The sequence below is a fragment of the Chamaea fasciata genome, unplaced genomic scaffold (assembly GCF_029207755.1).
Source record: "Chamaea fasciata isolate MVZ Bird 193981 ecotype frontalis unplaced genomic scaffold, bChaFas1.0.hap1 SCAF_7, whole genome shotgun sequence".
NCBI classification, from domain to species: domain Eukaryota; kingdom Metazoa; phylum Chordata; class Aves; order Passeriformes; family Sylviidae; genus Chamaea; species Chamaea fasciata.
The window spans coordinates 17,541,835-17,565,744 of NW_027094092.1; the positions used below are offsets into that span (position 1 = coordinate 17,541,835).

At 41.1% G+C, this 23,910-nt stretch overlaps 1 protein-coding gene across 2 annotated transcripts in view; it reads right to left on the bottom strand.

The window, feature by feature from the left end:
• TSPAN4 (tetraspanin 4) overlaps positions 1–23,910 on the bottom strand; it is a 414,205-nt gene that overhangs the window by 254,214 nt on the left and 136,081 nt on the right. For both annotated transcript variants that reach the window (XM_066187759.1, XM_066187757.1), the window contains exon 3: positions 10,800–10,881. The gene's annotated coding sequence lies outside the window, so the exon portion shown is untranslated. The remainder of the gene's footprint in view (positions 1–10,799; positions 10,882–23,910) is intronic.

Sequence of the window (23,910 nt, forward strand, 5' to 3'; positions counted from 1 at the left end):
TTTATAGTGACATGTCTTCCCTTACTAGATTTGGCACCTGCTGAAGTCAAAAGAAATTCAAAATGGTGAAAAATATCTAAATCTGTGCCACAGACACGACCAGAAATAGTAACTAAAGGCCTGCCTAAACTCCAAAACCCAGGACAACTCAAGTATCTTCCACTTGCACATTATGAAAATTTTAAAAAATACTGTGAAGCTCTTTTCAGTCCTTCAGAAAGTTTCCATTAAACTATAAAGCAATAGATAAAATTATTTGGCAAAATTAACAAAAAACCCAACCCTGTTCTCAATACACTAGAGGCATTATTCAGTTGATATGAAGGAACTGCAGAGATTTAACCTCAAACAAAATTTCGAACAGCTCTGTAACAACAGAAAGACATGATCAGACTGAGGCTGCAAACAGACCTTGCATCTTCCAAAACCACTACAAACAGCAACAACACACTTTCAGAAAAGGTAAGCTTAAATTATTAAATTAATAGGAGTGTAATATGCATTTGGACTATGAAAATTACTTCCAGAATGCCAAATTTCTTTGATAATTCTACTGGCATAACTAGTTTATAAATTCATTATAAGGAGTAGATGACTCACTCTTAGCCTACCTTTAGAGTCCTCATACTGGTAACTCATAAGACCATGATCAGATGAGAGCAGCTTTCATAATTATGACAGTCAGCATGAAGAGCAGGGAGTGGTGGGTAAATTAAATTTTAGCTACAATTTACCAGTCACATCAGGAGCTGGTACAAAATTGCAGCACTCTATTAAGGCTATAGTTCCACATAATTATTTTTACTGAATGCACATCTGATTTAAGAGAGCTAACTCTCCCTCCCAGCTCTGATCTCCTCACAGCAGAGTCCACTTCCACCTTACTTAAGCTGACTCAGTTACTCTCGATGCCACACTCTAAACTAGGGCTGTGAAATCATGCTGATAAAATAATGTAAACATAAATAAATGAAACTTTAATGAAGCTACAGTAACTTCCCCAGTTTGGAGTCTAACCCTCTGATGTTCACAAACTGTAACTACTTCTTGAGTTTGCAAAAGCATTTGTGTTTCTGTCACGGAGACTGTGACATTGAAACAGACCATCACACTCATCAGCTGCCCACTGGATGCAAAGTGTTGGGGTTATTTTGGTCAGTGCTATAGCCTAATATATGTATCACACTTCCCCCTTAGCATGAATGAAAGGTGAGGGTGAACTCACATGTTTGCAGATAGTTTTAAACATACTGGAAATAACTGAGTTATCACACCAAACTTCTGTGAACTTCATCCAAACAATAATGAAACTGTAAGCTCCACAGAGGTGAACAGCATTTATTTTCTTTCAGTTTTAAATATTGCTACTCTGTCCCCAGCCTTGGCTGCAGCACAGTTGAGGCCTGCACTCCTTCTTTGGGAACCTTGGAGAGAGAGCTGCTCTGGGGCTTTTTTGGGGTCTGAGACTCTACCATTTGGCCTCCAGCTGAGCTGCAGCATCAACCCTGGTGTGACAGCAGAGCTCACGCATTCAGCAGTTCATGCCTTTGCCTTCAGACAAGCACAAATTATTCAGAGGCCAGTGGGTGACTATGACAGATGGCAACTTCTGAGTGATGAAGGCTGACTTCTCTGCTGAAGTGAACAGGGACATCATGGCAGGAAAGCCAGGGAAGCAGAGAGTCCAGCCTATCCAAAGTCACGGAGCAATTCCTGTATATTAACAAATACACATTTTCATTTCATCATAACCTTACAGCCTCTCCCTGTTTCCACTCTCTTTACTTCTAATTTTCTCTCCCTCAGTACTCTTCCCTTGCCTTTTCCCAGTCTTTTCCATTAGACACAGCTCATCCCCTCATCTATCACTTCATGGGATGCACTGACCTCCTCCTCTCATTTTCTGAGCCAAATATCCTTATCTGACTTAAGAGATGTTTCCACATTTAAACTTTACAGTTATGAAAGAGATGGTGGCAAAGGGTGGGAGGTTTGTGGAGTCAGCACACAGATACACAGTGCAGAGTTTCAATCTGTGGTAACACGTTTTTAGATGGAGCATCGAGAAGACTGTTGGCTTCTGCTAGTTTAAATAAAATGAAAGGCCACAATTCTGAACCTGACTCGTTACTGGGCACAGTCTGAGCTACTTTAGGCAAGCAGTGAGGTACAGAAGCAATACCAGCTGTAAGCGCTGTAGGTCCTGATATGCTTAGAAATTAATCAGAGTAGTTACTGCAGAATACTTTCAAGTGATTTCAAGAGTTCAATTTCCACACAGACACACTCACCCCAGAACAAACGTCCTCATAGGGGATTGTATCTATGCAATTAATTTAAAGTAGCTTATTTTAGGAAAAGTCCAGGAACAGACAGATCTGAAGATTTGGCTGATCACACAGTGAAAATTTTCCAATCCAATTCACTTTCCATAATGCTTTGTTCATTTTGTTTCAACTTCATTTCAAGTCTTTACTGTCTACTTAGGTCACTTCCACTACAACCTGGGATCTTACAGAAGAAACCAGAAAAGGAAAAGTATCCACTGCATTGAGGAGAAATAGGGATAGGCAGGGCTAGAGAGTACAGCATTTCCACCTCCAGCAATCAGCCAAAACGATCTGTGGGCTGAAACCAGAGGGAGATCTCTCATGACATCAGGCAAGGAGCTAATGTACAAGGCTGTAACACTGTGCTACTCAACAGCAAGCAAGCAGAAGACAGTGTGTGCTCCAGGATAATATTATTTTAATCTCTCTTTTTTCCAAGTTGACCTGAGCTTAACTGAAGAAGGCAGGTTTGAAGTTTGTTTAAAATCTCTTTAAATAGATGAAAGTCTGAATTGAAAAGACAGTGGATCAGGGCTTTCCTGTGGCTCATATCCCTCACTGTGAGACTACACCCAACAGCTAAAGAGAAAGGTTCTGCCTCCTTACTATCTTGCTCCCTCTTCTCTGTACCTGGTGAAGACCCAGTCGAACTGAGGGGGAGAAGAGCTTATCTGTTGTTGTAACAGATGGAAAATATCACATCTCATGTTTACAAAACCCTATTAATTTGAACATCACTGAGAAGTTCAAGCTGCCAATAACTGCCATTTTCTTTTAAAGAGGATGGGCTTCATAGTGAAGAAAGGAAGAATTAGTTGCACTGCTAACCACCTTGCATGACTTGTTTTTCCACCTGATTTGTTTCCGCCACAGAGTGTGCTTTGTGCAAACTTCTCTGTTGAGAGCACAGAGCTTTTTTTCCTTCCCTTTTCCTGAACTCCAGGAAAGACTCCCCACCATCGCAGTCTCTGCAGGTTTCACTGGCAGGGCTCCAGAGGGCAAACAAATGCTGATCCAAAGCATCCTCTCTCAGACCTCTTGCTACATTCATGAGGAGTTCAGGAGAAAAAAAAAAGTTAGAGTGATAACACTGACAATGTGGCAGAATTCACCACAGAAGACACACAAGATGTGTAAAAAGCAGAGATAAGAGATTTTTTTCTGAAATAGATGTTCTGTGTACTGCAGTCCCACTTAACTGCCTTTGGTAACACATGCAATGCTTGAAAAACCATCATGTCAGAAATCCTAGCGTCTTCCAAATGTATTATACCCACTAGTATCACCTTTACTACCTTTTTTCTTGGGGGTCTCCAAGGAGTTTAAAGACCAGCTTATAGCTACCCTACTATGTGTATTAGTGGCTACAAACCCAGCTCAGACCCAAGTGATCCTTTTAGTACTCCACATTGTATCTTTGCAGCCAAATATTTTCAAAAGAGCCCTTTACTCAAATTTTCAGAGGAGCTCTGGTGCACCACTTAAAACAGCTGAAGAGGGAAAGAGCTGTTACAAATGTGCTTGGAGCTCTGCTACTCATGAGATGACACCAAAGGTCAGACTTTTTCAGTACCAAAGGGACATACAGCATCCTAAGCACCTGGAAAAGAGCGACACATTTAAGAAATCAGGAACTGCTTTGGTAACTTTTGCCTCACTCTTCTGTAGCCATTAAATACACCCTAAATCAGAAAGCAAATATTCAGTACCATCTCTACCGCATGAAGCTGTTCCTGTTTTTAGTCACTTTACCCACTCCGAGCCAATCTTGTCACCATTGCTTTCAGAAGCCTGATTTTATCTTTTTATCACTGCTGCTACAAGACAGCTGACTGCAACAAACATGTCTGTAATGAAATCAGTTGACCCAGAAAAGAAGTACTAACACCAGTCTAGATTAAAAAACAAATACAAGTAGATGTTCTCTCTGACTGCAGGCAGTCCATGCTAAAATGCTGGAGCAATATAGGCAGTGTAAAAGAAAGTCCCCTGAATCGGCCCACATGCCAGGTTGCTAAGCTTCCCTAAAATTTCCCCAGGTTTAAGCATGTGGGTGACCTACTTAAATAATGTAATTAAAATAAGCAAGAGTGCAATTACCTTTGCCATAAGAAGGCCTAAAATTTTCTATTATTCTATCACCAAAAAGCAAAAGCTTTCTCAGATATATTGTTAAGACAAAGCTATTTACTTTCACAGGTTTTTGTTTTAGACTCATTTTAAAAATGTGTGTATCCGTTCACTGACACAAAACTTGCTTAATAATACATGCCTGCTCTACTTATTTGTTTCATTTACCTTAGAGTTTTCTCTAATACGAGGAAAGCTCCTCCATGAAAGGACAGATTTTTTTATGTGCCAAGCCCAGGACTTATTAGACTCCAAAAACATGTGTAGCAGCACATGTCTTCATCCAGGCTTCTATTAATCAGATGCTTTTTATCTTCTCTGACTCGAAATGGTAATGCAAAGTAAAATGGTGCTCTCACACACAGAAGACTGCAAATCCATCTCAACTGGTTTTCCCTCCTTATCAGACTCTGAGCTTTCTCCTAGCCTCTCAATAAACCCCTCCTACACACAGTATCTCCCAAAGATCATAGTAAATAAAATATTTATCTTGCACTGCTGAATGAAGAGAGCGTGTGCACACATGAAGATGGAATCAGGATAACGTGAAGCAGAGAGGATTGGACACCGGAACAGCCACACAAAATCACTCAAAGCCATTAAATTTAAGCCGCTGTCAAGCATATCTGGACTACTGAGGAAGAAAGAAGTTCAGTTAAAAGACAACCATATGAAATGGTTTACCTCCAGGTAAAAGGAGTTTTTGTTACCATTACAGTGCCCACAGTACACATCCAGCAGCGACACCAGTGACTGTTTTAAATTACATCTGTCCTACTGTTCACAGCTAGGTCTGCTCTGGGAGCAGGAACCCAGCTTCACTCCAGCCTGCTCCCTTCCTGCTGTGCTTGTTCACACTGACTGCAGACACTGGGATCTTGGCAGTGCCAGAGGAAGACAAAAGTTCAGCCTCAATTTCCCATTTGAGAGGGAAGGTGTGCAGGGCTTAAAACTGCTTTGTAGGATTGAAGAATAAGCAGCTTACCACAGAGAATCTGGGATACTGTCTGTAGCCAAATCCAAACCTCTTGAGCACAAGGCCAGAAATTTCCTTTACTGCAGAGCTGACACTCCAATCTGAGAGTTCATATTTCATAGTAAAAAACTAATGAAAGGAGCTTTCATATTTCCTGGTTAACATTTCAGCCTTCTAAAGGGTAATAAACCAATATCTCCCTACAACAACAGATAAGTCAGACAAATAAAATGTCAAACTACTTTAGAAATAAGCTAGTCAAGATAATAGAATGAATCTCTTGAGTAGCCATTAATAGCATTTGGCAAAGATGATTCCAGAGGACATATGATATCTAATACAAAAGGATGTGCTATTTTTGTATCTCCCCTTTAAAATTAATTTAGTGCTGAAAGGAAGATACCTGCTTAATATCTAAACCCTTATCCTCAGGAGGAATGATACCACTAACAGTTCTATGAAAAAACCAAAGCACAGGCTGCACGGTCAGACAGAGGGAGCCCTGTGCTGAGACTCAAGGCCAGGGATCCTTGTCCCAGTTCTCCTGCCAGCCAAGTGACCATGGGGGCAAACTGCTTTCCCAGTCACATATCTGCAGTGTGAGCTTATCGCATACTGCACGAAACATTGAGATGTATCAGCACAAAGCGTGCTGCAAGAGCTCTGTGTTTTTATTACCACCAAATTCCCTAGCTGCACAACTACCATAAAGGGAATAAAAACTCCGCATCAACCAAATAAGCAGCTAAGTTGTGAATAAAACAGCAATATGGGATACAGACATATTTATTTGCTTGCATTGCTTCCTGCAAAACAAAGACGACAGTAAGAGCCCATATTAAAAATTACTCAGCGTCACAAAACAAGAATATATCAGCTAGACCTAACTTTTCCTATTGTGCTTTCTGAATGACTTGCTATTATCACTATAATACAGCATGAAAAATACCGCACTCTTCAGCCTCTATTTTTTGATTAACCAGGTGCTCTGGGAATTTCTGTCTATCCCCATTTGTAATTACAAATTGTTATTGCCATTTTCAATGTGACTTGCTGGCAATTAAATCTATTTGGAAAGAAAAAACTTATTTTCTTTCATAGAAATGACTTACTTATTTTTAAAAATAAACCAGACCTGTTAGGTTAAAAAGCTAATTCTGATCCTTCCTTCTGCCTAGTTTAGATTAAGTTTCCTCATTTTCCAGTGGCTCTCACAAGAATTGGAGAAATTCACCATCTCTTGTAGGGCAAGTGGGAACTTCGGAGAAGCTTGCAGTATGATAATGGAAGCCCTTGCAGCAAATCTTTCATAGTATCAGTTATCCTCAGGGTACCCAGCCCTCGGAGCTGGAAGGCAGAGATGGGGAGTAGAATGAAGCCCTCATAATCCAGGAGAAATGGTCAGTGACCTGCTACACACGTAGACATACACAAGTCTATAGGCCCTGATGGGATCCACCCAGGGGCACTGAGGGAGCTGGTGGAAGACTTTGCCAAGCCACTTCCAATCATTTGTCAGCTGTCCTGGTGAACCAGGGAGATCCCAGCTGGCTGAAGTCAGCAACTGTACTGCCTGCCTACAGGAGGGGTTGGAAGGGGGATTTGGGGAACTACAGACCTGTCAGCCTGACCTTGGTGCCAGGGGAGGTCATGGAGCAGATTGTCTTGAGTGCCAGCATGTGGCACCTACTGGACAACCAGGGGATCTGGCCCATGCAGGATGGGTTTGTGAAAGGCAGCTGCTGCTTGACCAACCTGATCGTCCTCTGTGACAAGGTGATCTGTCCAGTGGATGATGGAAAGGCTGTGGATGTGTCTGCCTGGACTTTAATAAAGCCTTTGACAGCTTTTTCCACAGGATTGTCCCGGAGAAACTGGCTGCTCAGGTCTTTAGGTGGGTGCATTGCTCGCTGGGTAAGGCTGGGCCCAGAGGTGGTGGTGAGCGGTACATATCAAGTGACAGGATGAGAGAAAATGGCCTAAAGTTGCACCGGGACAGGTTTAGATTAGATACTAGGAAAAACTTCTTCACTTAAAGGGTGGTCAGGCATTGGAATAGGCTGCCCAGGAAAGTGCTGCAATCATCATCCCTGGAAGTCTCAAAAATGTGTGGATGAGGCACCCCAAGTAACATGGTTTAGTGGTGAACATGGTGGTGCCAGGTTAATGGTAGGACTGGATGATCGTAAAGGTCTTTTCCAGCCTTAACAATTCTATGAGTCTAAATCCCAGGGGATGCAATAAGCAAAGCCCCAGAGCTCAGAGGCTGAGGGAGGCATTTCTGAGGACTGTCTCGCACAACGCAGTTCTCCCTTGGGCTGAGGTGCACACAGATGAGCAGCAAGAAGCTCTTGGTTTGCAACTCTTTTCCCTGGTCTCAGATTCCTGGTCCTTTGCGTTCACAATTTCAGTTAAAAATCAGAGTTTCACCTTCAAGACTTCCATTGCCATTTATAGCTCGAAAAGGGCTTCTCAGAGTGAGATTTTTTCACTTCTTATTGATTACTGCTGTCAAAGGAGCCTGTAGGTTTTCTCCATCCTGTCAGCCCTAAGGTGTTTAGTATGGCAAACCAGCCTCCTTGTCAGCAGTGAGGCAAGAAGCAGGAAGAGCTAAAGAAAAACAAACACTGGCGGGGAAAGCGAAGCATTATTCCTCTCCACGACGACTCCACTCCTAACATCAGGCATGCAGGTAGAAAGACTTTACATGGCACAAAGATCCTTTTAAATCCCTCAGAATTTAAAACCTGACAGCTTCTGGTCTAGACTCCTTGTCTGTGTGCAAGTACTACACTGACACAGGCAGCCTTTCCCCCCTCTCTGTGTCAGAGAAAGGAACACCACAGCGTGCCATTTCTCCACAAGGTCAGCTCCTTGTCTGTACAGCAGAAGTGACTATGCTGGATAAATCTCACCTCCCAATGACAGCACACTTGAGATAACGATTCACACTACCTGATTCCCATGGTGAAATACTACCTGGGAGACTCACATTTCTTTTGTATGAAGTACAAACACTTACTATATGCATAATCAAACACATTCACTGTCAGCCCAAACAGATGCCCCCAGCACTCATTCACCACCTTTACCCAAAAGGCCCCACACCAGAAAAAAAGTGCTTGTCCTTAGCCTGTAAAGACCACCCGGAAGACTCAATATAAAAAATTTCTGCAGAGAAACAGATTTTGCTTTTTTTTTTTCCTGCACACTTGATACAGCAGTGCTGTGTGCACAATGCCGTAAGGATGAGCAAGATGGTCTTAAGAGCTGTATCCTCCAAATCATACAGATATCCTGTGTTAGTATTTACAGTAACAAAGAAGCCTCACACTCTTCTTCAAACCTTGCCTGGAAGCTCTACTGAGTTAAATATATAACAATACAAAACTAACAAAATCACTAATAATGCATGAAATTGGGTCAGTCCAACTGCTGAAGGTTTATGTTTGCTGCATCTCCTTGGCCTAAACCTGTAATTCAGTTTGAGAGTTGAAAGCAAAGTTATTCAAGTTTTGACACAGTAATTCAATAAATAAAAGAAAAAAACCTAGTCCAATTAAAGACCATATTAACGGGTAAATTATGGCCACACTACCAACAACAACACTACCTGCTCGTTTAATTGCAAAACCTACATGGACAGATAAGCCCTTTTGAGAGGCCTGTGTAACAACAGGTACTTTAGTTTTCACAGACAAAAGGAAGGGAGAAAAAGTAACAAAAAGAGTTATTTTCCAGCATAAATCACTGAGATTTTATTCATTTCATTCGATTGACACAGGGCAAGGGTTAATGATATAGAACAGATCTTAATTCCACTCAGAACTAACATGGAAGTCATAGATTCAAAGATACACATCAAAACCAAAGAAAATACATTTTAAAAAAGGGGGAAGAAGACCCCACACAACCAAAAGAAAGAAACAAAAAAACCCCAAACACCATAAAACCAAAGCAATCCAAGACTTAGAGATGCAGAAGGAGACGAATTACTGAAAATCAAGCCATGTAAAAATTCCCAAGAGACACCACCCTTCTAGGGTGTGAGACTACCCCAAGTCAAAAGTTGATACCAGTTAACATCAATGGACTTCAATTCCAATTCACACTATGGACCTTGATCAAATCCTCAATTTACATGTGCTGCAGAAGTCCACAAACCTACGTGGACTTAAATAATCTCCTGCAGTTCCCAGTGAAAAGGAATACCATGTAATGGTGATTGTTCCTCTGAGTCCTCAGGAGCTTGCAGTGAGTACTTGCTATTTGCTATCACCTGTAATTTCTTTTAAACTGCAAGATAGATACTATCTTCCCTTCTAGATTTCTGACAAAATCTGACTTTCCTCAGGTTGGGACTGGTCACTCTGTCACCTTTAACTGTTTAAAGGAAACCAAAATAGGAAGTATTTAAATAAAATAAAGGGGAAAGACTGAACCTCTACTGAAAAGCTTCACCACTTCAGATATATCCACTTGGAAGTTATTACAGTGCTTTATTTCCAGCTTTAGGCTTCCAGAAGATTCAGAAATATTTTTCCCTACAGGGCTTTAGAAGGGACTGAACATAAACACCAATGCATCATTATCTTCCTTTCTGCCTACTTTCAGGAGCTGCACTCTGTGAGATTATCCCAAATATATCTCAGTCTCTCAGCCATTTGTTGCTGGGTGATCAACTATATAGGTACAGCAATTCTGCCAGGTGCTGCAGCACCTCTTTTTTTAATCTGTTTATCTGTCCTTTCCTTCACACAGTGTGTTCTTCAACACCTTCACTGTTTTTATAACATGATTTCAAGGACTGGACCTGGTATTTTTTCCTATTCAAAATACATAGGCTGTGCAAAAAAATGCGGATATGGGGGAAAGAATGAAGATTGACAGCTTTCACGCATGACTTTGGTATATAGGTTTTTATTTATTATTTTCAATTATTTTTTTATTAAACAGTGAATTGTCATAATTTATCAGCATTCTTCATAAATTAAAAAAAAAATGACCTGAGTATGAAAGAATCCAGTTGTGCTCAGTATTCAGGTAAACAACAGCCACATGATATGAAATTAGTTTGCCAGTAAGAAAAAAACAGAAGATCTTGGGCTAATAATTCAATTCCCACTTCAGTCCCCTCACACAAAGGGCTCAGTACAATGTCTTCGCAGGCTACCACGCCCCAGGGGAAACAAGGAAACACAATCGACATCAGCACTAAGAAACATCTCCTGGTACCAGTCTGATCCATTATATTAACTGTACTACCTTCTAAAAAGCCATTCACTGAGGCCTATAGTTGAAATGTAATTATCTACTCAGAGCGTTATTTCAAATCAATGAATTGATCACAACTATTCACGTACCTGATGGAGGAACGGGAGCTCAGAGCACTTGATGTGATCCCAGTTGACAACGTGGCCTCTCTGCAACCAGCAAACTGGGGAACTGCAAAACAAGAGCCTGTGTGTCAGAAGTTACACATCTTTTACAAAATACAAGGGAAACAACTCTTTTTAACTGTGCCTTTGGGAAGGACAGAAGAGACCCTCCCCCCTCATTAACAATGCTAAAACCACTGGATTAAAACCTAATAGAGAAAAACCTGGCAAGGTGTGACTGTAAAGGGATGGTGCATGAAACCCACAGCTTGGCTCCTGAAGTCATCACAATGACAACACCCAGCAAGGGCAGCAGGAGCACAGCAGGGGGGAGGCATCACATTCTAAAGCCGGTGGGATCGTGCTCTCCACTCTCAATGGGATTTAAGCTCCTTTCTCCCATGGGCACTTCTGAACATCACACACAGCATGTTTCCACTTAGGCCCATGTTCAAGTACTTCAGTAGAAACAGGGCAGCATTATCAGCTTCTTTGCATAATCTGAATCCTATTAAACACTGGATCAGATATGAGCACTTCATCCCATTAAACACTGGATCAGATATGAGCACTTTGTGGACTTGAGACTCAAAAAAGACATGTACATAAATTCTACACATCCTGAATATATAATGAGTAAATCCAATACTGGGGTGGGGAAAATTCATTGAAAAACAGAAAATACAAGAAACTGAAAAGAAAAATTAAAAATCAGCTTTCTAAAATCAAAATGCTTTCATAAAACATGGTGTGTTAGAATCTCTGTCTTACGTACTATTTTGGTTTTTAAGGAAGTTATATGTCTGATCTTTCTTTGTATAAGCACAAAAACTAATTTTTCATTTCTAGCTTTAAAAGAAAGCAGAGCTCTCCCCAAAATCTCATGCATACAGAAATTGATTAGATTTTATTAAACTTATTAAATTTTAAAAATAATAAAAAAAAATCATCAGTAGAACAGCAAAAGGTGTCATTAATGGGACCACAATGTACAAAAGAATGAAGTAACTGCACATAGCACTGGACAAGACAAGGCAGATGAAAAATTAAACATCCATCTCAGATCAGGTCATTGCCCACATGATGCCCTGTATTAAAACTTCACAGAATCTCAGGCTGGTTGAGGTTGGAAGGGAGTGCTGGAGGACATCTGATCCAACTGTCTGGTTCAAGCAGAGGCACTCAGAGCCAGTTGCCCAGAATTGTGTCAGACAGCTCTTAAAAATCTCCAACCACAAGGCTGCACAACCTCTCTGGGAATCCTGTACCAGCACTCAATCACCCTCACAGCAAGAGTATCCTCCTGATGTTTGGACAGAACGTCCTCTCTTTCAGTTTGTGCTTCTGTTCCTATAGCTAAAGGCACCACTAAAAAGTGCCTCACTCTAATCTTCTTTGTACCCTCCTTTCAGCTATTTATATATATTGATAAGAGCTCCCCTGAGCCTTCTCCTCTAAAAGCTGAATAGTCCCAGCTCTTGTCTCAGCCCTTCTCCATTACTCATCTTTGTGGCACTTCACTTCCATCCTAAGAGTCACATACAAATGCACACTGCTCCTCAACTACACATAAAGTCCCATCAAAGATCTGTAGATCTGATATCTTCTGAGCCTAAGCTCCTCCCAAAAGAAACTTTTCAACAGTTTTCTTTTTCCCAAAACAATCTTGTGTAAACAATATTCCTTTCCCATAACAACAGGTGTTGTTTGCTATTTCTGTTACTTAGTCAATAGGAGAGGTGTCAGTCCTATAGATCAATAACGTGCCTTCTTAGGGAAGCACGTTATAAAAAGGCTGAATAAATTGTAAATAAAGCCTTCTGATTTCTACTGCCTTCTGACTGGAGTCAAGCATCTTTATTTCATGTCCTATTGCGACAAAAGGCCACAGGACACTTGGCACAGGCAGATGTTAGATCCCCTTTTAATGCAAAGTGCCTGGGAATCAACACTCCAACAGCTTGCTACTAGCAGGTTGTAGTAAAAAGGTGACATGGTGACATTTCCCTTGCTCCTGGAACCCAGAGAACTTGGGAAGAAAGGATTTACCAAGTCCTATGGCCCTACTCATGCTCCTCATCCCCCATCACCCCAATTACAGACTGGCTGAAAGGCTTTGAAGGGAAGGCTTTAAGGTAAAGAATGTTATAAACAGAATAACAAGTGTTTTTATGCCAATGCAATGACTTCCGCAGTTATTAAGGCAGAATTAGTATATTTGGAGTGACAGAAACCATCAGAAATGGACAATTAAAGAGTTCAGATTAATCCTCAAAGACAAGATGCCTAAAGACCTAATAGCCTGACTGAAACCAGTGAGATCAGAGAGAGATCTAACTCTTTCAAAAAGGCTACAAGGCGTTTGATGCTTCTTTTCCCAGTAGGCTTTCCCTGCCTTTGGTTCAAAGCCATCCAAAAGGGTGAGCTTCAAACACCTGCTTCAGCTAAAGAGAATGACACTGGGGGATGCCCTTTATTCAACCAGACAGACTCCACAGGAACAAACACAGATGTTCAGCACTCCTGTCTTCTACTTCAGGAGTAAAAAAAACCAAAAACATGCATGGTCTAATTCCTGAATAACTGAAACAGATTAATTCAATTAGACAGTCAGAAGAAATAAGGCCATTCCTTCCCGTTTAAGCACATACTCAGTACAGGAGACCTACTGAGAAAGAAAAGAAAAAAAATCTATTGCATAAATTAAACAATTCAAGTACCACACTAGAAAATCTTTCAGGAAAGAAGTGATTCTACACAGGAAAGGAGACTATGAACTACTGGTTGCATCAATGTGTCCTTACCTGCTTCTGAACACTTCTGCTGCCTAGAACAGCATTACTGTGTCAGGCACGGAGCCTGAATGCCATGCAAAGTATAAAATCTGCTCTCCCTCACAACGTCTTTTATCCAAATTGCATCCATACTACAGGAATAGATTATTCACAAGTGGGAAAATGCATCCGAAGTCTATTTCCCAGTAGCTTTTAAGAAAGGACTTCACAGAAGTGAGGCGTGAATGGAGATCATCTTGGGAGAGTGCTATGTAAATGTGTCTTTATTTTTGTTTCCAGCTTATTAGAAAACACAGAATCCCACATTTGTTCCAATTTCAAGTGACAAAAGCAACAGAATCAACAAAAATCTGAGTAAACTTAATGGTGGAGGAACTGTTTCTACAATGTTTCTGCCTTGTTTCCAAGCCAAGAAAGTGCTTGCTTGTCTTCTGCATCACTTGATATAGCTTGATTTGTGATCTTAGAGAGAGAATTTGCTTGATCTAATGAACTCTCTTAGAGATCACCACGACGTTAACTCTTTTGCTGTAAATCCTTCCACATTTTAGCACACTGATCTACATATAAAGATACAACTGACCAGGCACATAGCCCAGTGATAAATTCTGAACTTCTGCCTGAAGCAGAGAAGCTCTCTTGCCCACCTAACGAAACGTATCTATAGGCAACATTACTAAAATCTAAAATTTAATTACTTATAAAATTATAATAATAAAATTAATAGAATATAAACCATTATTAAAATCTAAAATAGATTTTTTTCCTTTTCATGAATCTTTTTGCTTTATGAACTTTTTATTTCATGTCAGCCAGAGAACTAGATAACAAGGAATATCAGCATCCATTTTGTTGAAAGCGTCTAGAACCATACTGACCCCGTCAAAACATTGACCACAAAGTTCTTCTTTTAACTTTTTCATTTACCTTTCAAAGGATAAAAAGCTTGAGGTCTCTTTTTGCCATAATCCAGGAGCTCTGCTGGCCCATGACTTCGGCTGTTGATTGTTCACTGAGGTTAACTCACATTATTGCAAAGACCAAGGTCAAGGTCAGTGCAGCTTCAGGTTTACTTGACATCAATCACGCTGTGACTCTTCAAACTCCTGCTACATAAGCTCCCTTCCACAAAAAAATTAAGTTTCTGAGCTTGTGATTATGTATTCAGCTTAACTAGTCCCAGTTAAAGCAAAGAGGATGTAACATCAAAAAGATGTCTCTGTCCCCTTCTTTGCTTGGTGCTTGTTTAATTTCTGCCTGTTCTGGAAGGAGGAAAGTGCTGTAGATATTTTGAAAGATTAAATGAAAGTTTATTCAATAGCAGTGCATTTAATACTTTCTTTAATCAAATAAAATAATATCCTAGAAACACATATAGTGGATTTTTTGTATGAAAGTTTCAATAGCATTCTTAAAAATGCCTACCCAGGCTGACACTGAAACATATCCAACCATCTTAGAATCACAAATAATTACTTTAAAAGCCTCATACAAACGTAAATTTCTTGCTTGTCTGCAGCCACTCCAACTGATATAAGGAGCTCAGTTGTCAGGGAGAAGGCAAAAAAGTATCACAAACACAAACCAGAAATCTGAAGGGCAGCGGCAGTATGGCCAATGTTAAACAGATTAGATGAAATTAATTATATTTTCATCATGCCCTAACCGCAACAAACAGGGCAGTCTGTGTCCCGGAGGGGAAGACATCTCTAGCTCAAGACCTCCCTGCCTTGGTACACAAGGTTCAGCCTTGGCTGGAATTTGGGACTAAGAGCAAGTCTGAGTCAGCTGCCGAGGACAGCCAGGCAACTGAAAGGAGTGGGGAACTCTCCAAATGCAGATTAGAAAATAGCTAAATGCCAGCCATGTGAGTCCTTGCCCTTGCAGCTGGAGACAAGCTCTAATGAGCATAATCTCCACAGGTAGGTCTCACCTGAGAGTGTGTTTTAATTAAGAAGGATCACATCACACACACAGACACGTGTGACCCAACAGCCAGTCAGTCATTACCTCCTCATCTCCCCTGATCTGTGAGATTCCTTACCGAAAGAAGCCTTGTCAGAAAACATTTTTTTTCAAAAATAGTGGCACACTGAAGGGTCTATTTTTCACCAGGACTCAAAATCAGTACATTTTCCAGTCCTTTGTGAAACATTTCTTTTCAGCATTATTAATTGCATTGTTTTCATTTCAAGGGAGAAATGATTGACAAAACGCCTTGCCACCAATAAAGAATCACAAATTTTGACATTTATGTGGAAGGAGTGACTATCAAAAGCGTCATTTTGGTATAAGAATTTAATGGCACATTGACAACACCCCACCCCACCCCTGCTGTGTCCGTGGAAGAGCCCTGATGGTGCTGTCTGCTGCCTTAAGGCAGCATCATCTATAATCCCTACTACCAAAAGACAGTGTAAAGCCTGGGGTATCAAGAGTCAATTGAATCAGGAATTTCTCAATGCATGGTGTCCTGTAGCTGATTTTCGCCTTCTCTATACATTCTCATCTCACTATTTGCAGAGATCCTCAGGGATCACATTTCTCTGCTCTGCATTTTCTGAAGCAACAGAGCAGAAAGAGAAAAGGACTGAATCTTCTTTCTTTCCTTCCCTTGACAGAAATATCTCTACTCCTGACAGGCTGCATGGTAGCAGAATGCTGCAGTCAACTATTTGATAAGAAAAGGCAGGAATGGTGAGCTTCACAGCCTCCCAAATCCAACGCAGACATCTAAATATGTTATCCCTTGCACTGCATATTAGCTTGGCACTGAAATTTTTTGTGTCAATGCTGTATACAGATTGCTCACAAGTAAACAAGATTAGAGCCAAGGCTGGGAAAGCTCATTCCCCAAATAATAAATTCCAGCAGCTCAAACAGAGATCAGTACCATGGAGAACAGGACAGTACTGATCGACGAGAAGTCACCCAGCTTCACCCTCGAGCAACTCATGTAGCTGAGGTGTTCCAGAGAATAAAAATTCGTATTTGATCTTCTCATATTTTCTCCTAAGATATAATTTAGCAACAAGTATGCCTAAACTGTCCAGAAGCCAGCACAGTCCTGAGGAAAACAAAACCTTATATCAGGTTTCTGAAGGCTGCAGGACCAGATACAGAAATGAGACTGCAAGGAAGTGAGGGTATTACTCCCATCCTCAGAGACCCAGCAGACTTCAGAAAAATGACAAGGGCCTTTTGCAATGCATTTCAAATTCAACATGTGAAATGAGAAAGATTATAAAATGTCAAGGCAATTCAATCTTTTGCTTTTGCTTACAAAGAGCAAGCCATTTATCTAAAGCACACTTGAGGGGTTTGATCTTATCTGATTCTTAGAAGACATTTAAAATAACAGGCCAAGGAAGGTAAATTCTGTTCACCAGCATATGACTTCAGACCTCTGAGAGCAGGGACAGTTATACAGGTGAGAATGAGGAAGAAATTAGTGTAGGATCACACCTGACCTCCTCTCTAGCTTCCACTAACAACTGAACTATTGTGGTTCATCCCTAACAGCAGCAGTGGCAAGGACAAAATTACCAGGAATTCACTGCTTGTCAGTCCCCAATATCCAGCACTGCTGCTGGCAGCAGTTTTCAGGGAATTCCTCAGATAAAAGGCACTGAAATGAAGAGTTATGACACTTTCTGCTTGTGCCTGGGGATGCCTTTCTGGCTGGGCTCTGCTCAGCAAGATTGGTGATCAAGTCTTTATCCTGTCCCAGGTATGCCTGCTTCATTTGGGCTTTCTTTGCTCTGGGACTAGACAGAAGTATTTAAAACAGAAAATTTCAAACCATGGTTGAACACACATTTTTCAATGCTGTTTCAGTACCATGCCAGAGATGAACACATTCTTTCCTGTGAAAATACACAACACCCACAAACACTGAGGTAAATTCAGATAAAGAAGGTTTTGTCATTCGCCTGGCTTTCATGAAGTATTTCTGGTTTCAGGCTGGCATTTCAGGTGTTAAAAAAAAAAATAAAACAAATAGGGGCAAAAAAAAAAAAAAAAAATAATCCCTGCCAGGAACAACCAACGCCCTGTTAAGTGAGAAGATACTCATCTCAGAAATAACTTATTTATTTTCTATGGAGATGCAATGAAGCTCAAACCCTTCGGCCTTGCCTTGTTCACACAAACTTGTGCCTGGCCCTCTGCCTCCCTGGTCTGAACTGCAACACCCCAGTGTGACCTCATCTCCAAGCACTGGATCACTGCCCTTTGGGCCATGGACTCTGCTGGGCCACTTCAGGCAATGACACAACCTTGTCAGTATATTCAAGTTTTCTAAGTCTTAAAAGCTCCTTGAGGGAGAGGGAATTTAAAAAAAAAAAAGGGGGGGGGGGGACCTTCTCCCTCCCAGCTCTAACTATAACCTGTCATCCAACCTTAGAGAAGTATAAAAAGCTTTCAGCACAAGTCTAACATGCAGCCATGCATACTGCAAGATGATCCCTTTTCATTGGAGCTGTTCAGTAGCAATACTTTCCAATGCTTTCTTCTTAACCACAAAGTAAATCATTGAAAATTCTGCAACAAACACACAGCAGTTAAATTGCCCACTTACCTTTCTCCATTATCTAATTTGCATTAATTACATTCAGTGGAAGCAATTATTTAATTAGTACAAACTGGTGGTCATGTACATACTCCTGTTGAAACATTTTGGGTTGCACACAGACCAATTACCTGCTGAATTGCACAGCACCTGATCACAAAGGTATTAGAAGTTCAACAGGAAACTCCCTAGACAGTACACAGCCTTCATCTTCAAAAAGCTGTGATACCAGAGGAATGAAACTCAGACAGTTGACATATCCAGCTTTGAAACACCCAGCTTCCAATTAAATGAGTTTAACTGGTTTCGATATCAGTAAATTATTCCTCACCATTCCCACCAACATTAATATGTGACTGTTACTGATATGTACATTGTAGGGGACAGGGTGAGGACCCCACTTTGCTGAGCACTGAATACTCATGCACACACAGCATTTTAACAAGTACACACCTGGATGGCATCCACAAAAGACAGGAGGAAAAAGACTTACCTACATGTCTTTCTTGAATTTAAGACATTCAAGTATTTCAGGTACTTGCCTAAGGACACTTCACTGAAGTTAATGAATTTTGTTAGGGAATTATTTTAAATAATGCCTTTAAATATACACTTCTCTCACCTTGTAAAGACAACTATGCCTAGAAAGTTTATGGAGACAGAGTTTAAAAACACCCTCTTGAAAAACAGCCACCTCATGTGAAGATCAGAGACAACAATGAAAAGCTGAGACTTTATCTGGCTGGAATTCAGATTGTCACCAAAGAGAATGGCCACTCTTAGAGATCACATAGGATTGGTCAAAAAAAAAGTCCTTCAAATGTGAAGGTTCTCAGGGAAAGGCCAAGATATTTATCAAAATCCTCTGCTGACCTCCAGACAATTTATAACCATATCACAAGACACAGCCTTAACCTATTTAGAAGCAGAACAAATCCACATGTGATGCTGGTGCTCCCACCACCCTTCCACAAGGATGGATCACAGCACACAACGTGCAGAGCTGCTAGGGGCCACCCAAGTGACTTGAGAAATCTATAGCAAATATACCTGGACCTCATTTTTTAGAGGGCTGCAAGTCAGCTGAGGATGAAAGGGATGAGAAGGGACTGACAAAGTTTAAAAGACCAATTCACGAGTCTTGCTCTGCAAAGCAACTGCTCACACCTTGCTGGTAATTTCTCATTAGCAGTGAGTGTTTGCTTTCTGGGAGCACTTGGTCATTTTGCACCGCACATGAAAGTTCCAGCCCAGCACCGAAGGGCTGCCTTTCCTTCTTTTTCTCCTCTTCTCCTTAATTAAAATGATTTCCAGGAATTAGCAGGCCCCCGCATGTTTGTTTTAAACAGCAACTTCCTTACATTCCCACTAAAATTACAGAAATAGATGAAGTTTAAGTGCCATTGTGCACAGAGGGTGCTGAAAAATTAAAATCCTTTTCTTCACTGGAATATGCCCAAAATATTGCCATGGCAACTGTGGTGCTAAAGATGCAGGCAAGATAAACTGAACAACATAATCTACACTTTAACAAACTACAGATATATCCAACTCCCAGAAAATTGACTAACAAATCACTGACAATCAGAGAAATGAAGGCCAGAATACAAAAATTTCTTCTCCCACTTCTGATCACCTTCACCAGCATATCTAATGATCCCAGCTTTTCATTTTACAGGATACTAAAAAAGGAAAAGCAGACAATTCAAAATTTATGAGGAGCCAAGGGACCCTACTGAGTGCCACCTTTCTTGTTTCATTCCTCATGCCACTAGCATAAATTGGGTTTGCAGTCTCCCTAACTTAACAGCCCTATTTATCTTGCATTCATACGTCTCCCTGTCTGCTAGCTTTTAATACCATTTACCAACATTCATTTCTTCTCAGCTGCCTTTAGCCCTCCAGGGTTCTCTGTACAGCCCTAAGGGAACTCAGGAAAATACATTTTCTACCGTTTATGCTCTCAGCTCCTCAGGGCAAGGATCTGCACTCATCCTTCCTTAGGCTGAAGAGGACCAGATGGGACACTTTCCACTACAGGCTAAAAAGGCTGCTATTTAAACTTGGATGCTTACAGAACTGACCTGCTGGTAGCACCAGAGGCTCAGGAGCACAAAATGAAAGGGTAGTCAAAGCCAAGGGTTTTTTTCCGGTATAGGAGAGCTGTACACAGGAATAAGACCAGAAGGGTTGGGGTTTGAGATATAATGACATTATAAAAATGCAAAAGTGCTTTTTCTTGGCAGGTATTTTTTTCTCATTTTGTGGGTTTTCTGTATATGTTCTACAGCATTTAAATCTAGCTGTTGGAACCTCAAAAGCACAAAGGTACCTAATAATATATTCCAACCAAATTCCTCTAAGACATGCCTCAAAGCCATTTGACTGAAGGAAGAAGCAGGAACATTTACCATCAGGTGGCCTTCTCTGCTACAGAAATTTGCATCACAACCATCAGCACTCTAGTACTATTTGCAAAAGCTAAGTCTGCCAGGGCTGAAAATAATATTCAGTAGCAATAAAAACTACTGACTGTGGCTCGTAGTGAAGGAAAACTTCCTGGCAACAATTTCAAACCACGGTTGAGACACCAATTCCTGTGTGGAACCAGTAAAGACTAGGTGCTGGTTAACAACCAAGAGGCTCCAAGGAGGCCCATATTTTACAGAGATTTCAACCTCCTGTCCTTCAAAGCAGAGAAAAAGAAAAATACTGTAGTGAAACTGAATTGAAAAGTCAGGTGCCAAAGCAAAAGAAAAACTGGAGCCCAAGAGGGGTGATGTGGTTTTCTGACATAACCAGGATTTGTGACTCTCTCCGAGGTGGAATATAGAGAAGGTCAGACAAAGATGTGGACAGACGAAACAGCATAGAAAAGTCTAAGGAGAGCAGTACACAAAACTTTTTCTGAGCCACTGTCTAACCCAGAGGCTAGCATAGACTGGGATTCTGTTCCTTATGATAAGAGAAAATGAGGAAAGTTATGACATGTCCTGGATAATATAATACTTAGAAAATCTTATTTCCTCAAATAAAAAAAAAATTTAAAAAAATAATAAAATAATAAAATAAAGAAACTGAACAGCAAGACAAAGTTGTTCAGATTTTATTTCAGCTTCAACATTCTTGTCAACCTGTCCTATATACAAACATTTCTTGTCAGCCCTTTCTGGACCTATGCTACAAGTCCTGACTGCTCACAGGCCTGCTTGCCAGTACCAGAGATACTTCTCACATTTTTCTTTTCTCTGACACTCTTTCAAGTATTCATTCCAGCAACAGATATCAAAATGATAAGGACAGCAGAACAGAACAACAGTTTACTCTTATCAAATAAAAGGAACAAGGTAGCCTTGGAGAAGTACATAAGGCCAACAAAACAAAAGTCATGCAAAACACAAGCAGGATGCCAGCTCAGCCCTGCAAGGCTGACACAGTAGAAGTTATGCAAAACAACGATACGGTGGTTACTCAAAAGTGGGGGTCCAGAGACAGCCCCCTACAAAGGACACCGGACATCGAAGACAGACCCCAAAGAACCACATAAGGACTTCTGACAAGGGGTGTGTCTATGTAAAATAAAGCAATCCCTACACATCAAAGTAAGCGGGGAGAGCTCATGAATGTGTAATCAGTGTGTACGATAAAAGCTCTGCTCACCCGACGCACGGCGCACTCGAGCCTTGAGTGCTGCAGTGAGGAATGCCTGCTTTCTAATACTCAAAACTGTGTTAGAAAGTTTCTGTCTGGCCGATTTCGGTACCATTTTTGGCAACTCCCAATGAGACGCTCTGCCTGATCTCCCGTGGATCCGAGGGATCTCTGGATCTTCACGCCGACACCAGGGCCTTCCTGGAGAAGACCACAGATCCCCGGACCAGTCTGGGACACAGGTAAGATCCTATTTGATAATAAGGCATTCTTTCAGGAATCCTGCCCATATAATACATGCGGCTCTTCCAGGGCATTGCGTGGCTTATTTGATATTCAAGAATTTGCTATTTGACTTGGTTTTATCAATCCATAATTGCTTTGTATTTGCATTTGTATCCGTATTGTAGCATTTTGGGTCTACTATTTGGAGATGGGCAGTGGACAATCTAAAAGGGGCATACTGAAAAAATCCCCCCTTGGTTGCCTTTTGCAACATTGGAAAAAGATTGGAGGCCCCCCTGGGGGACCAGCAACCAGGGAGAATTTGATTAAGTGTTGCAATCAGCGGTGGCCGTTGTACCAACTAGACTCCGGAGAAAAGTGGCCACAAAATGGAACCCTGAATCATAACACACTGTTGAAGTTAATGTTGTTTTTAAAACAGGAACAGAAATGGGACGAGGTCATGTACGCTGATATGTTTTTCACTTTACGGAATCATCCTGAGTGGCAGAAAGATTGTGGCTTGAATCCAGCTCCCTCAGACTCTTTTGGGCTGGCTCTCGAAAAGGAGAATCAAGGAAAATGGTTAAAACATTGTTGCTCTATGTGCAGCATAGGACAAACTTGTTCTAAACATCCCCCCAGTATGAAGGGTGATTTAGATGTTATGGTCAGGCCTAACTGCAAACTGGATGGGGGAAGAGAAAAACAGGCTGCTGAGACAGATGTTATGAGGGAACTGGCAGGTAAAGAGGCGGATTTAGCAGCTCTGGAAGAGAAGATAGAGAGGACAGGGAGGATGTATCGAGAAGCAGAGGAGAAGACAGAAGAGACAGAGAGGATGTATCAAGGAACAGAGGGTTTTAATCTGACTGCAGAGAGTACTAGGGCTAAGCAGAGAGATGTGAGAGCAGCTGCCTACCATCAGGCAGCTGGTATGGATCGTCCAATTACAGTAGAAGTTCCACTTTCAGTAACAGACCTGAATAATTAGAAGTTGACGGCTGGCACCTACCAAGATGACCCAGACAAAATGGCAAAAGCATTTGAAATGATGATAAAACTTCAGGATCCGAACTGGAAGGATATAGATGCTACGTTAGAAATGTTGTTTGACAGTACAGAAAGAGAGATGGTTGTTAAAACCAGTAGGAGGTTTGTGGAAGAGCAGATTTTGACAGGTAACTTGTCAGATACACCGGACATTAATTTTCCTAGTGTGGATCCCAAGTGGGACCCCAGTTTGCCCATGTTTAGTGAGAGATGAAATAGACATCAACAATGGATACTACACAGAATTAGAAATGCCACACCAAGGGCTATCAATATGTCAAAATTATTGGAAATTGAGCAGGATGGTAAGGAATCATCTAGTGATTTTTTAAATTGCCTGAAAGAAATGGCTCAAAAACATACTAATATTGATCCTGAAACAGAGGAAGGAAAAACTCAATTAGCCCCCATATTTGTGGGGAAAACCTCAGATGACATTAGAAGGAAATTACAACAGGCTCAGGGACAAGATGAGTATGATTTAGGGAAGCTGTTAGATGTTGCTTGGGGAGTTTTTCAGAGCACAGAAAACCAGCAAGAAATAACTAAACAAAAAGTAGTTGGGGTTAATGAAGGAATTTCTAGAGGAATGGAGCATCCAGGGAAAGGAAGGGGACAAGGATGTGGACAACCTGTGGCTGTCACCAATGATGACTAAGGGGGACTAGAGGGTTCTCCCCTGGCAGAACCTCTGCTTACAGCTAAGCTGGGGAACGAGGAGGTAAATGAGGAGGTAGGTTTTTTAATACTAACAGGAGCTAGTAACTTAGTGCTAAAAAAGAGTACAGTAAGAGGAAACTTG